Consider the following 13,435-nt stretch of genomic DNA (forward strand, 5'->3'; position numbering starts at 1 on the left):
CATCTTCGTCTGGTGTTGGTATCAGGGTGATGGTGGCCTCGTAGAATGAATTTGGGAGTGTTCCTCCCTCTGCTATATTTTGGAAGAGTTTGAAAAGGATAGGTGTTAGCTCTTCTCTAAATGTTTGATAGAATTCGCCTGTGAAGCCATCTGGTCCTGGGCTTTTGTTTGTTGGAAGATTTCTAATCACAGTTTCAAATTCAGTGCTTGTGATTGGTCTCTTCGTAATTTCTATTTCTTCCTGGTTCAGTCTCGGTATGTTGTGCATTTTTAAGAATTTGTCCATTTCTTCCAGGTTGTCCATTTTATTGGCATAGAGTTGCTTGTAGTAATCTCTCATGATCCTTTGTGTTTCTGCAGTGTCAGTTGTTACTTCTCCTTTTTCATTTCTAATTCTATTGATTTGAGTCTTCTCCCTTTCTTTCTTGATGAGTCTGGCTAATGGTTTATCAATTTTGTTTCTCTTCTCAAAGAACCAGCTTTTAATATTATTGATCTTTGGTATTGTTTCCTTCATTTCTTTTTCATTTATTTCTGATCTGATCTTTATGATTTCTTTCCTTCTGCTAACATTGGGGTTTTTTTGTTCTCTCTCTAATTACTTTAGATGTAAGGTTACGTTGTTTATTTGAGTTGTTTCTTGTTTCTTAAGGTAGGATTGTATTGCCATAAACTTCCCTTTTAGAACTGCTTTTGCTGCATCCCATAGGTTTTGGGTCGTCGTGTTTTCATTGTCATTTATTTCTAGGTATTTTTTGATTTCCTCTTTGATTTCTTCAGTAATATCTTGGTTATTAAGTAGTGTATTTTTTAGCCTCCATATGCTTGTATTTTTTACAGATTTTTTTCCTGTAATATCTAGTCTCATAGCGTTGTGGTCGGAAAAGATACTTGATACGATTTCAATTTTCTTAAATTTACCATGGCTTGATTTGTTACTCAGGATATGATCTATCCTAGAGAATGTTCCATGAGCACTTGTGAAGAATGTGTATTCTGTTGTTTTGGGATGAAATGTCCTATAAATATCAATTAAGTCCATCTTGCTTAATGTATCATTTAAAGCTTGTGCTTCCTTATTCATTTTCATTTTGGATGATCTGTCCATTGGTGAAAGTGGGGTGTTAAAGTCCCCTACTATGATTGTGCTACTGTTGATTTCCCCTTTTATGGCTGTTAGTATTTGCTTTATGTATTGAAGTGCTCCTATGTATGGTGCATAAATATTTACAATTGTTATATCTTCTTCTTGGATTGATCCCTTCATCATTAAGTAGTGTCCTTCTTTCCTCTTGTAATAGTCTTTATTTTAAAGTCTATTTTGTCTGATATGAGAATTGCTACTCCAGCTTTCTTTTGATTTCCATTCACATGCAATATCTTTTTCCATCCCCTCACTTTCAGTCTGTATGTGTCCCTAGGTCTGAAGTGGGTCTCTTGTAGACAGCATATATACGGGTCTTGTTTTTGTATCCACTCAGCCAGTCTATATCTTTTGGTTGGAGCATTTAATCCATTTACATTGAAGATAATTATCAATATGTATGTTCCTATTCCCATTTTCTTAATTGTTTTGGGTTTGTTATTGTAGGTCTTTTCCTTCTCTTCTGTTTCCTCCCTAGAGAAGTTCCTTTAGCATTTGTTGTAAAGCTGGTTTGGTGGTGAATTCTCTTAGCTTTTGCTTGTCTGTAAAGGTTTTAATTTCTCCATCAAATCTGAATGAGATCCTTGATGGGTAGAGTAATCTTGGTTGTAGGTTTTTCTCCTTCATCACTTTAAATATGTCCTGCCACTGCTTTATGGTTTGCAGAGTTTCTGCTGAAAGATCAGCTGTTAACCTTATGGGGATTCCCTTGTGTGTTATTTGTTGTTCTTCCCTTGCTGCTTTTAATATTTTTTTCTTTGTATTTAATTTTTGATAGTTTGATTAATATGTGTATTGGCGTGTTTCTCCTTGGCTTTATCCTGTATGGGACTCTCTGTGCTTCCTGGACTTGATTAACTATTTCCTTTCCCATATTAGGGAGATTTTCAACTATAATCTCTTCAAATATTTTCTCAGTCCCTTTCTTTTTCCCTTCTTCTTCTCGGACCCCTATAATTCGAATGCTGGTGCCTTTACTGTTGTCCCAGAAGTCTCTGAGACTGTCCTCAGTTCTTTTCATTCTTTTTTCTTTATTCTGCTCTGCAGTAGTTATTTCCACTGTTTTATCTTCCAGGTCACTTAGCCGTTCTTCTGCCTCAGTTATTCTGCTATTGATCCCTTCTAGAGAATTTTAAATTGCATTTATTGTGCTGTTCATCATTGTTTGTTTACTCTTTCGTTCTTCTACGTCCTTGTTAAACGTTTCTTGTATTTTCTCTATTCTATTTCCAAGATTTCTGATCATGTTTACCATCATTATTCTGAATTCTTTTTCAGGTAGACTGCCTTTTTCCTCTTCATTTGTTAGGTCTGGTGGGTTTTTACCTTGCTCCTTCATCTGCTGTGCATTTTTCTGTCTTCTCATTTTGCTTAACTTCCTGTGTTTGGGGTCTCCTTTTCACAGGCTGCAGGTTCGTAGTTCCCATTGTTTTTGGTGTCTGTCCCCAGTGGCTAAGGTTGGTCAGTGGGTTGTGTAGGCTTCTTGTTGGAGGGGACTAGTGCCTGTGTTCTGGTGGATGAGGCTGGATCTTGTCTTTCTGGTGGGCAGGTCCACGTCTGGTGGTGTGTTTTGGGGTGTCTGTGGAGTTATTATGATTTTAGGCAGCCTCTCTGCTAATGGGTGGGGTTGTGTTCCTGTCTTGCTAGTTGTTTGGCATAGGATGTCCAGCACTGTAGCTTGCTGGTCGTTGAGTGGAGCTGGGTCTTGGCGTTGAGATGGAGATCTCTGGGAGGTTTTTGCCATTTGATATTACGTGGAGCTGGGAGGTCTCTTGTGGACCAGTGTCCTGAAGTTGGCTCTCCCACCTCAGAGGCACAGCCCTGATGCCTGGCTGGAGCACCAAGAGCCTTTCATCCACACGGCTCAGAATAAAAGGGAGAAAAAATAGAAAGAAAGAAAGGAAGGAAGGAAGGAAGAAGGAATGAAGAAGATAAAATAAAGTAAAATAAAATAAAATAAAGTTATTAAAATAAAAAATAATTATGAAGAAAAAAAATTTTAAGTAAAAAGAAAACCAGGCATACAGAACCCTAGCACAAATGGTAAAAGCAAAGCTATACAGACAAAATCACACAGAGAACCATACACATACACATAAAAAGAGAAAAAGGAGGGGAAATGTATATATATCTTTGCTCCCAAAGTCCACCTCCTCAATTTGGGACGATTCGTTTTCTACTCAGGTATTCCACTGATGCAGGGTACATCAAGTTGATTGTGGAGATTTATCCACTGCTCCTGAGGCTGCTGGGAGAAATTCCCGTTTCTTTTCTTTGTTCGCACAGCTCCTGGGGTTTGGCTTCGGATTTGGACATGCCTCTGCGTGTAGGTCGCCTGAGGGCATCTGTTCTTCGCTCAGCCAGGACGGGGTTAAAGGAGCAGCTGATTCGGGGGCTCTGGCTCACTCATGCGGGGGGAGGGAGGGCTACGGATGTGGGGCAAGACTGCAGAGGCAGAGGCCGGCGTGACGTTGCACCAGCCTGAGGCCACTGTGCGTTCTCCCAGGGAAGTTGTCCCTGGATCACGTGACCCTGGCAGGGGCAGGCAGCACAGGCTGCGGGGAGGTGAGATGTGGATAGTGACCTGTGCTTGCACACAGGCTTCTTAGCGGCAGCAGCAGCAGCCTTAGCATCTCATGCCCATCTCTGGGGTCTGCGCTGATAGCCGAGGCGCACACCTGTCTCTGGAGCTCCTTTAAGCAGCGCTCTTAATCCCCTCTCCTCACGCACCAGGAAACAGACAAGAAAAAGTCTCTTGCCTCTTCGGCAGCTCCAGACCTTTTCCCAGACTCCCTCCCGGCTAGCCGTGGTGCACTAGCCCCCTTCAGGCTGCGTTCACACCGCCAACCCCAGTCCTCTCCCTGGGATCCGACCTCCGAAGCCCGAGCCTCAGTTCCCAGCCCCCGCACGCCCTGGCGGGTGAGCAGACAAGCCTCTCAGGCTGGTGAGTGCTGGTAGGCACCGATCCTCTGTGCGGGAATCTCCCTGCTTTGCCCTCTGCACCCCTGTTGCTGCGCTCTCCTCCACAGCTCCGAAGCTTCCCCCCACCGCCAGCCACAGTCTCCGCCCACAAAGGGGCTTCCTAGTGTGTGGAAACCTTTCCTCCTTCACAGCTCCCTCCCACTGGTGCAGGTCCCATCCCTATTCTTTTGTCTCTGTTTTTTCGATTTTCTTATGCCCTACCCAGATATGTGGGGAGCTTCTTGCCTTTTGGGAGGTCTGAGGTCTTCTGCCAGCGTTCAGTACGTGTTCTATAGGAGCAGTTCCGCGTGTAGATGTATTTCTGATGTATTTGTGGAGAGGAAGGTGATCTCTGAGTCTTACTCTTCCGCCATCTTGAAGCTCCTCCCTGTAGATTTTTGCTGATGGCCATTCTGACCGGTGTGACATGATACCTCATCGTAGTTTTTATTTGCATTTCTCTAATGATTCGTGAGGTTGAGCATCCTTCATGTGTTTGTTGGCAATCTGTATGTCTTCTTTGGAGAAATGTCTATTTAGGTCTTCCGCCCACCACCACCTACTCTTAAATGTACCCAGGCCACCTTCCAGTGATACCACAAGGGCAATGGCTATATATAGCCAGTATCAAATACTCCATTCTGGGGCTTGTTATAAAAGTTCCCATTTCCTCCCAAACATTGTTCCCAAACCACTTTTCTGCAATTCCCTGTCAATTGCCTTTCCTCTTCTAAAGGGAAATCTTCCATTTCCACTATCTTTTCCTCACCCTCTTTTCCATCAAATACCAGTTTCTAGAACACTGTTGTCTCTTTTGTTATATCTACCACTTGCTCATAATCCTCCTTTCCACCCTTCCATCAGTTATCGTTCTTAGTGACTAACATAATGGCTGATAATGATTCCAGTGCCCCAATGTCTAATTTCTAGAAAGACTGGTAAGATTTAGATACAAAGAGCTCAAGGGAAGGAGCTGTGTTCTAAGAAGTGAGAACTGTGTGAGAAAAGACAAGGAGGTTCAAGTCTGTTTAGAATCTGGTAGAAATGGGAATACAGGCATACCTCAGAGATATTGCAGATTCAGTTCCAGACTGCCACAATAAAGCAAATATCATAAAAGGCAAATCCCACAAATTTTTTTGTTTCCCATTGTATATGAAAGTTATATTTAGACTATGCTGTAGTCTAGTAATTGTGAAATAGCATTATGTCTAAAGAAACAAAGTACATACTTTAGTTTAAAGTACTTTATTGCTAAAAAGTGCTAATCGGGTTTCCCTAGTGGCGCAGTGGTTGACAGTCCGCCTGCCGATGCAGGGGACACGGGTTCGTGCCCTGGTCTGGGAAGATCTCACATGCCGCGGAGCGGCTGGGCCTGTGAGCCGTGGCCGCTGAGCCTGCACGTCACGAGCCTGTGCTCCGCAACGGGAAAGGCCACAACAGAGAGAGGCCCGCGTACCGCAAAAAAAAAAAAAAAAAGTGCTAATCATCATCTGAGCCTTGAGGAAGTCATAATCTTTTTTCCAGTGGAGGGTCTTGCCTCGATGTTGATGGCTGCTGACTGATCAGGGTGGTGGTGGCTGAAGGTTAGGGTGGCCGTGACGATTTCTTAAAATGAGACAGCAATGAGTTTGCCCCATCAACTGACTCTTCCTTTTGTGAACAATTTCTCTGTAGTATACGATGCTGTTTGATAGCATCTTATCCACAGCAGAACTTCTTTCAAAATTGGAGTCAGTCCTCCCAAAAGCTGCCACTGCTTTATTAACTAAGTTTATGTAATATTCTAAATTCTTTGTTGTCATTTCAACAATCTTCAAAGCATCTTCACAAGGAATAAATTTCATCTCAAGATACCATCTTCTTTACTCATCCATAAGAAGCAACTCCTCATCCATTAAAGTTTCATCATGATAGTACAGCAATTCAGTCACACTTCAGGTTCCACTTTTAATTCTAGTTCTTTGGCAATTTTCACCACATCTGCAGATACTTCTACTGAAGTCCTGAACACTTCCAAGTCATCTGTGAGGGTTGGAATCAACTTCTTCCAAACTCCTATTAATGGTAATATTTTGACTTTCCATGAATCATGAATGTTCTTGATGGCATCTAGAATGATAAATCCTTTCCAGGTTTTCAACTTACTTTGCCCAGATCCATCAGAGGAATCACTATCAATGGCAACTATAACCTTACAAAATGCATTTTTTCAATAATAAGATTTAAAAGTTGAAATTTTTCACTGATCTATGGGCTGTAGAATGGATGTTGTGTTAGTCATGAAAATATTAACCTGTGGTACAGTTCCATCAGAGCTCTTGGGTAAACAGGTGCATTGTCAATGAGCAATAATGTTGTGAAAGGAATCTTTTTTTTTCTTAGCAGTACGTCTCAACAGTGGGCTTAAAATATTTCTTAAACCATGTTGGAAACAGATGAGCTCTCATCTAAGCTTTGTAGTTCCATTTATAGAGCACAGGCAGAGTAGATTTAGCATAATTTTTAAGGGCCCGAGGATTTTCAGAATGGTAAATGAGCATTGGCTTCAACTTAAAGTCACCAGCTGCATTAGCCCGTAACAAGAGAGTCAGCCTATCCTTTGAAGCTTTGAAGCCAGGCATTGCCTTCTCTTCTCTAGCTATGAAAGTCTTAGATGGCATCTTCTTCCAATATAAGGCTGTTTTGTCTACATTGAAAGTTCATTGTTTAGTGTAGGCACCTTCATTAATGATCTTAGCTAGATCTTCTGGATAACTTGCTGCAGCTTCTTCATCAGCACTTCCTACTGCACCTTGCACTTTTATGTTATAGAGATGGCTTCTTTCCTTCAATTTCATTCTACTTCATTCAACTTCCTTCTGCTAGCTTCAAACTATTCTTCTACAGCTTCCTCACCTCTCTCAGCTTCCTCACCTCTCTCAGCTTTCATAGTATTGAAGAGAGTTAGGGCCTAGCTCTGGATTAGGTTTTGGCTTAAGGAATATTGTGGCTGGTTTGATCTTCTGTCCAGACCACTGAAACTTTCTCCATATCAGCAGTAAAACTGTTTTGTTTTCTTATCATTCATGTGTTCACTGGAATAGCACATTTAAGTTTCAAGAACTTTTCCTTTGAATTCACAAGTTAGCTAACTGTTTGGTGCAAGAGGCTAGCATTTGACCTATCTCAGCTTTTGACATGCCTTCCTCAGTAAGCCTAATCATATCTAGCTTTTGATTTAAAATGAGAGACATGTAGCTCTTCCTTTCACTTTAACACTTAGATGCCATTATAGGATTATTAATTGGCCTAATTTCAATACTGTTGTGTCTCAGGTAATAGGGAGGCCAGAGAAGAGGGAGAGAGATGGAGGGAAGGGCTGATTGGTGGAGCAGTCAGAAAACACACGTTTATTGATTAAGTTCACCGACTTATACGGGCACAGTCCACAGCACCAAAAACAATTACAAGAGTGACATCAAAGATCACTAATCACAGATCACCATAACAAATATAATATTAATGAAAAAAATGAAATACTGCAAAAATTACCAAAATGTGACACAGAGGCATGAAGTAAACAAATGCTGTTAGAAAAATGGCACTGATGGACTTGTTCAATGCAGAGTTGCCACAAACCTTCAATTTGTAAAAAAATGCAATATCTGTGAAGAGCAATAAAGCAAAGTGCAGTAAAACAGATATGCCTACAATACAGTTTGCCTAAATGACATAGAAGACAGGAAGTAGAGGGAGATAAGAGTAAAAGAGAGACTGATCAGCTCTTCATATTTATATGTATCTCATTACTTAACTATAAAGTTCATGAAGGCAGAGGCACCTCTGAGATCATTTTCAACTCCCTACATTATCTAGTACGATCTTCAAGAAGTGTTCTCTAAGTGAGACCCAATCAGCCGTTGTCCAGCAAAAAAGTTCTATGAATCAGAGATTCTCTACAAGACCTTTTTTTAGTTGTCCCCAACTTACATGACATCCTGTGCTTCCAATGGAAAGTTTATTAGATAAAACATTCTCTGCAAGACTTATTTTTAAGAGTGGAGAGTCTGTCCACTAGTCCACTCTTTATTTAGAAGTTATTAAACTTTCAAATCCTTTTACTATTCATAACTCAGGATCTTCACTTTGCTTATTACCTACATCCAAAACAAGGTACTTCCTACTATTCACAAATATGGTCTATACCTATTTGAATTTTTCACCAATCTTAAAATTTTCTCATATCTTTCTCATCTACATCACCAAAATGTTCTAATGTTTTAGTCAGGAAAATAAAATGCTTCCTCTTATTTTTCCATACAAAACCACTGATTTGTTTTTCCATGATATTTATTGCTTGAGTAAAATAAATGCCTCTCTAAAGACCATAGCTTAGTCATATTACAGAAGTTGCTATCTCAAATAGGTTGCCCAGTGGTCACCCATAATTTAAGGGTAAATCACCCCAACAGTGAAAGAATTTCACTTCTCTCTTAGATATCATTTGGGTAAATCTCTTATGGAATAATTTGTGTCAAAGTTACAGAATCTGACAGACTCCCTCTGGGAGATAATGTGGTAAGTACAATAAAAAAAAAAAAAAGAAAAACAAAGACAATCGTCCTGGAAGGAATGCACGATTTGTTTTAGTTTACAGCACAGAGATTCTTCTCTTAATGGGAATTGTGCTCTTGGTTTCAGCAATAAGTGAAAGGAAAGAGTGCTGGACGGGAACCCAAAATACATGGCTTCTAGTAGGATGACACACATGGTTTCACAAATAAAAATGTCCTAAGGGTAACATTGAGCAGAAATCTGAAATCATCACCCTGCTGGAAAATTAGGAACACATGATTGCTGTAGCACTCATTCAGGTTCTCATATTTACTATCTCTGAAATTTTGTACAGGTTATGCCACCATTCCTCTATCTCATTTGTACAGTAGAAAACATATCCACCTTACTGGACCCAGAGCACCAGTTACCATAACACAGGAAGTGAGGGTTTCCTCTTATTCCTTTCTGCAACTGTCCTAGCTTATACTGGCAAAAAGTAGTCCATTACTCTTCACCCTACCTCTCAAAGTAACATGTAAAGACTATCTTAGATGAGTTTTGCATACCCTTGGATCCGTATTCTTTGTCTCTTCCCTGATCCCTCCTCTTTCTTCCCTTACCACTTTTTCTCCTTCATTTGTTTCCTTGTCAGTCTCCTTCTCAAGGATGAGTTGAGCAACAGCTGGATCCTTCTGATTCATGGGCACATGAAATGGAAGATATCGCCAACTGTTTTATTTTTCTGGCTAAGAGACTTAACTTTTTACCAAAAATAGGCTGCTCAAAGAAAAGCAGCAAATTAACCCAGACTAGACTCATGTTTTCTGTCTACAATGTTCCCATAAAATTCATAGTCTGCATGTTTTCTTTAATGCCTCATCCAAAACTTTCCCATTCTGAAATACTACCTAGTCATCTACTTTGTGTAAGTGCCCAAGTTAAAACTGGGGTGTGTGCTTCTATGGACAATTAACATTACTTTAAAAGTTTGAGAATCGAGTCATGTTCCATAAGGCAAGGATTGTTTATAGTTAGTCCATATAGGGGTTGAAAATCTGTTTTAGTAAGTGAACTGTTGTTATTGGGCATTTATTTACTTAGCTCAAGATATTTTTGCCATTACGTATGTCTCAAAAACAAAGTACAAACATTTGACACAGTAAAATTGGACTTGTCTTCTCACATGATCCTAGGTTCTTTGATTTCCTCTTTGTGTACTGTCTGCTCTGGGAAACAAATATGATCACATCTCTTCAACCACTGGTACAAGTGCACATGGCTTCCAAATATTAGTTTAAAGACCAGCCTTAAAGTAAAATTATTAGCCAGCAATTTTTATTCTTCACTGCCTCTCTTAAACTTCACGTCTTGAATATGACACAATTTCTTTCTCCATAAATTATCGCTTCTTAAATTCTCTGTGACCTTGAATGACACTACCAACCTCCTAATCCCTCTAGCTCAAATATTATAGTGGACCTTACTTCAATCTTTAATCTTCTTACTCAAGAAGGGAACTATTCCTGGAATTGAGATCAGGTTACATAAAACCTACCCTATCACCCCTAGAATAAAATTCCTTACCATGGCCTACAAAGCCCAAGACCCTAAATGATATGGATTCTGCCTGTTTCTTTGGCCTTATCTCCTAACATTCATTACTCTAACCCCAGTGACACTAGCCTCCTTTCCATTCCCATACTATGGATGGCTACCTCCTTCTTGTCATGCAAGTCTCAGCCAAAATGTCACCTTCTACAAGAGAATTTCCTTGCCACCTGACCTCTTGCCAAGTCACAATCTCATCATCTGGTTCTATTTTATCAGAAAACTCACTTTGTTTACCTGTTGATTGTCTTCCCCAAACACCCCACCCACACACTCACACATACACAGATTTGAATGCAATCCACAAGAGGGAGAGCTTGTCTGTTTTGTTCTCAGTTGTTTCCTCAGTACCCACTAAACCAAATGGAGATGCCCCCAGATCCCATTACTCCTCCCAAGATACCCTGCACTTTGCCTTTCATCACACAGCATTCTGTCTGTCAGGTTCTGTCTACGACCATAGACTGTAAATTCAAAAAGAAAATGAAATATATCTGTTCCATTCACCACTATTTCTGCACCACCCAGCACAGATATTGACATAACATGCACTCAATAAATATTTGTGGAAGGAAGGAAGGACGGAAAGAAGGGAGAAAGGGAGGGAGAGAGGAAGGTAAAGGAAAAAGAAAAGGAATTGACTTCAGAGTAACCAACCTCCCAGTTTGCCTGGGACAGAGGAATTTCAGGATGAGGAACTTTCAGTGCTCAAACCCAGAAACACTCAGGAAACCCAAGACAAGTTGGCCACACTAGCTTTGAAGGAAACCCTTAGAATAGTCATCTCGGCTATGGAAATGCCTGCAGATGTAGTGTATAAGTCTCTCCTATATGTTTAACAAAATAGACATCATTTTTATTTGTCTTGTCGAGTAAGGTACTTCTAATTATATTGTCGACCTCAAGGAAATCTTCAAGTTCTTCCATGTCCACATACTCACAAATAAGGTATCCTGATACCTTGGTCTCAATGTCTGGACAAGGAATGAGCAGCTGACCCAGAGGGTGCCATTTAGAGGCTGGTTAACAGACTGGGAGGTAATCTCCATGAGAACTCAGCTCACTGTGGGGGCTAGGAAAGCACTCTAAAATAGATGGTGATTAACTATACCACCATTTGGGGGGGAGGTTTGACCTTAGTGTTTACAAAGAGGGTGGCAGGGAGAAGTGTCAGGAGTAGTAGATGCAGAAATAGCAAGTAATGTCAACCTAATGGTGACGTGAAGAATACGGAGCAATAGGTTTCTGGGGTTTCTGAGCCTCAGGGTGACACAGCTACTAAGAACTGTATCCTAAAGTACATTGTGGTCTCCTTGAGGCCTGAATGTTTGGTGGTTAAAACTGTTTCTTGTATCCTTGTTTCCCAGGGTATCATTACAATAAACTCCATTAAGTAAGGTAATCTGAGAATGTCTCTGTTTCTTAGACATTAAAAGAACCTAAAAGATAATTATTTCCTCAGTCAACTAATGGGATAAAAAGTAAGAATCAAGACCAAAAAGTCAGAAGAAGAAAAAAAAAAGCTGAGATATGCATCAAGTCCTTAGGCTATCATAGTATCCCAAGCCTCTAGTAAAGAAAGATTGGTGGCCAAGCAACCCACAGTCTTTTGAGTTATTTAGAACTGTCTCTATGAGTTATATGTGCTTGTTTGGCTATTTTTAATAATCACTTGAAGACTAAATTTTCTTTTTGAAGAGTTCTTTAAAATTCTGTTTAAAGAAAAGATGAGGTACCACCTCACACCGGTCAGAATAGCCATGAGATTAAAAAGTCTACAAATAACAAAAGCTGGAGAAAAGGGAACACAACTACACTGTTGGTAGGAATGTAAATTGGTGCAGCTACTATGGAGAACAGTATGGAGATTCCTTAAAAAACTAAAAATAGAATTGCCATATGATCCAGCAATCCCATTCCTAGGCATATATCTGGAGAATATTATAATTCAAAAAGATACATGCATCCTAAAAAGAAAATTCACTCTGACAATTTTTCTTTGATAATTGAAATATTTGCTCAATTTTTAACATATTTACTGGAATAATTAGGTTTAATGATCATCTTAGTCTTTGCTTTATTTGTACCACCCTGACTGTTGTTCTTTTAAAATATATTTTTTATCTTCAAAAAAAAAAAGATACATGCACCCCACTGTTCATAGCAGCACTATTTACAATAGCCAAGACATGGAAGCAACCTAAATGTCCATCAAGAGATGAATGGATAAAGATGTGGTATATATACACAGTGAAATACTACTCAGCCATAAAAAAGAATGAAATAATGCTATTTGCAGCAACATGGATGGACACAGAGAATATCATACTAATTGAAGGAAGTCAGAAAGAAAATGACAAACACCACATGATCTCAGTTATATGTGGAATCTAAAATATGACACAAATGGAACTTAGTTACAAACAGAACAGACTCACAAACACAGAAAATAAACTTACAGTTACCAAAGGGGAAGGGGGAGAGATAAATTAGGAGTTTGGGATTAGCAGATGCAAACTACTATATATAAAATAGATAAACAACAAGGTCCTACTGTATAACACAGGGAACTATATCTAATATCCTGTAATAAACCATAATGGATCAGCACAGGAGTTCTGACCTGCCCCATTTCTGATCTGGGCTGGTTCACCCCTCCTTAGGCAAACTGGTGGTCCCCCGCTCCTGGGAGGTCACCATAATGATGCTGAACTTAGTGCGGACACCCGAAGGGCATAGTGCACTACAGCCCAGAACTACTGGGCTCAAGCAATCCTCCTGCCTCAGCCTCCTGAGTAGCTGGGACTACAGGCATACCACCATGCCAGACTGTAATAAACCATAATGGAAAAGGAAAAAAATTTGTTTGTAGTGGAAACCTGAATTTGACCCGGTAAACTGCAACAACCTTCTGATAGATAATGTGGAATTTAAGCAGGACTGAAGTACTTTGATTTGAAATATGTCCATCCATATTTGGGAAGAGAGGGAGATGGAGTTATAGAATTATATGAATGCCAATACAATTACCAACTAAATATTTTGTATTACTGCAAAATAAATATAAGATACCCAAATATAAGATACACAAAGAATATAATCTACCTATTCATTTTTCTTAGTTCTAAAACTTCTGCGAACTGTGTGACACATTTATTGTCACTTCAAAGTGCTCTCAGAAAT

General features: G+C 39.8%; 1 pseudogene; it reads right to left on the bottom strand.

Moving 5' to 3' along the window:
• Nucleotides 1-5,602: 5,602 nt before the first annotated feature.
• On the bottom strand, nt 5,603-7,377 carry LOC116750453 (annotated as a pseudogene).
• Between the last annotated feature and the right edge of the window lie 6,058 nt (nt 7,378-13,435).

The sequence above is a fragment of the Phocoena sinus genome, chromosome 3 (assembly GCF_008692025.1).
Source record: "Phocoena sinus isolate mPhoSin1 chromosome 3, mPhoSin1.pri, whole genome shotgun sequence".
NCBI classification, from domain to species: Eukaryota; Metazoa; Chordata; class Mammalia; order Artiodactyla; family Phocoenidae; genus Phocoena; species Phocoena sinus.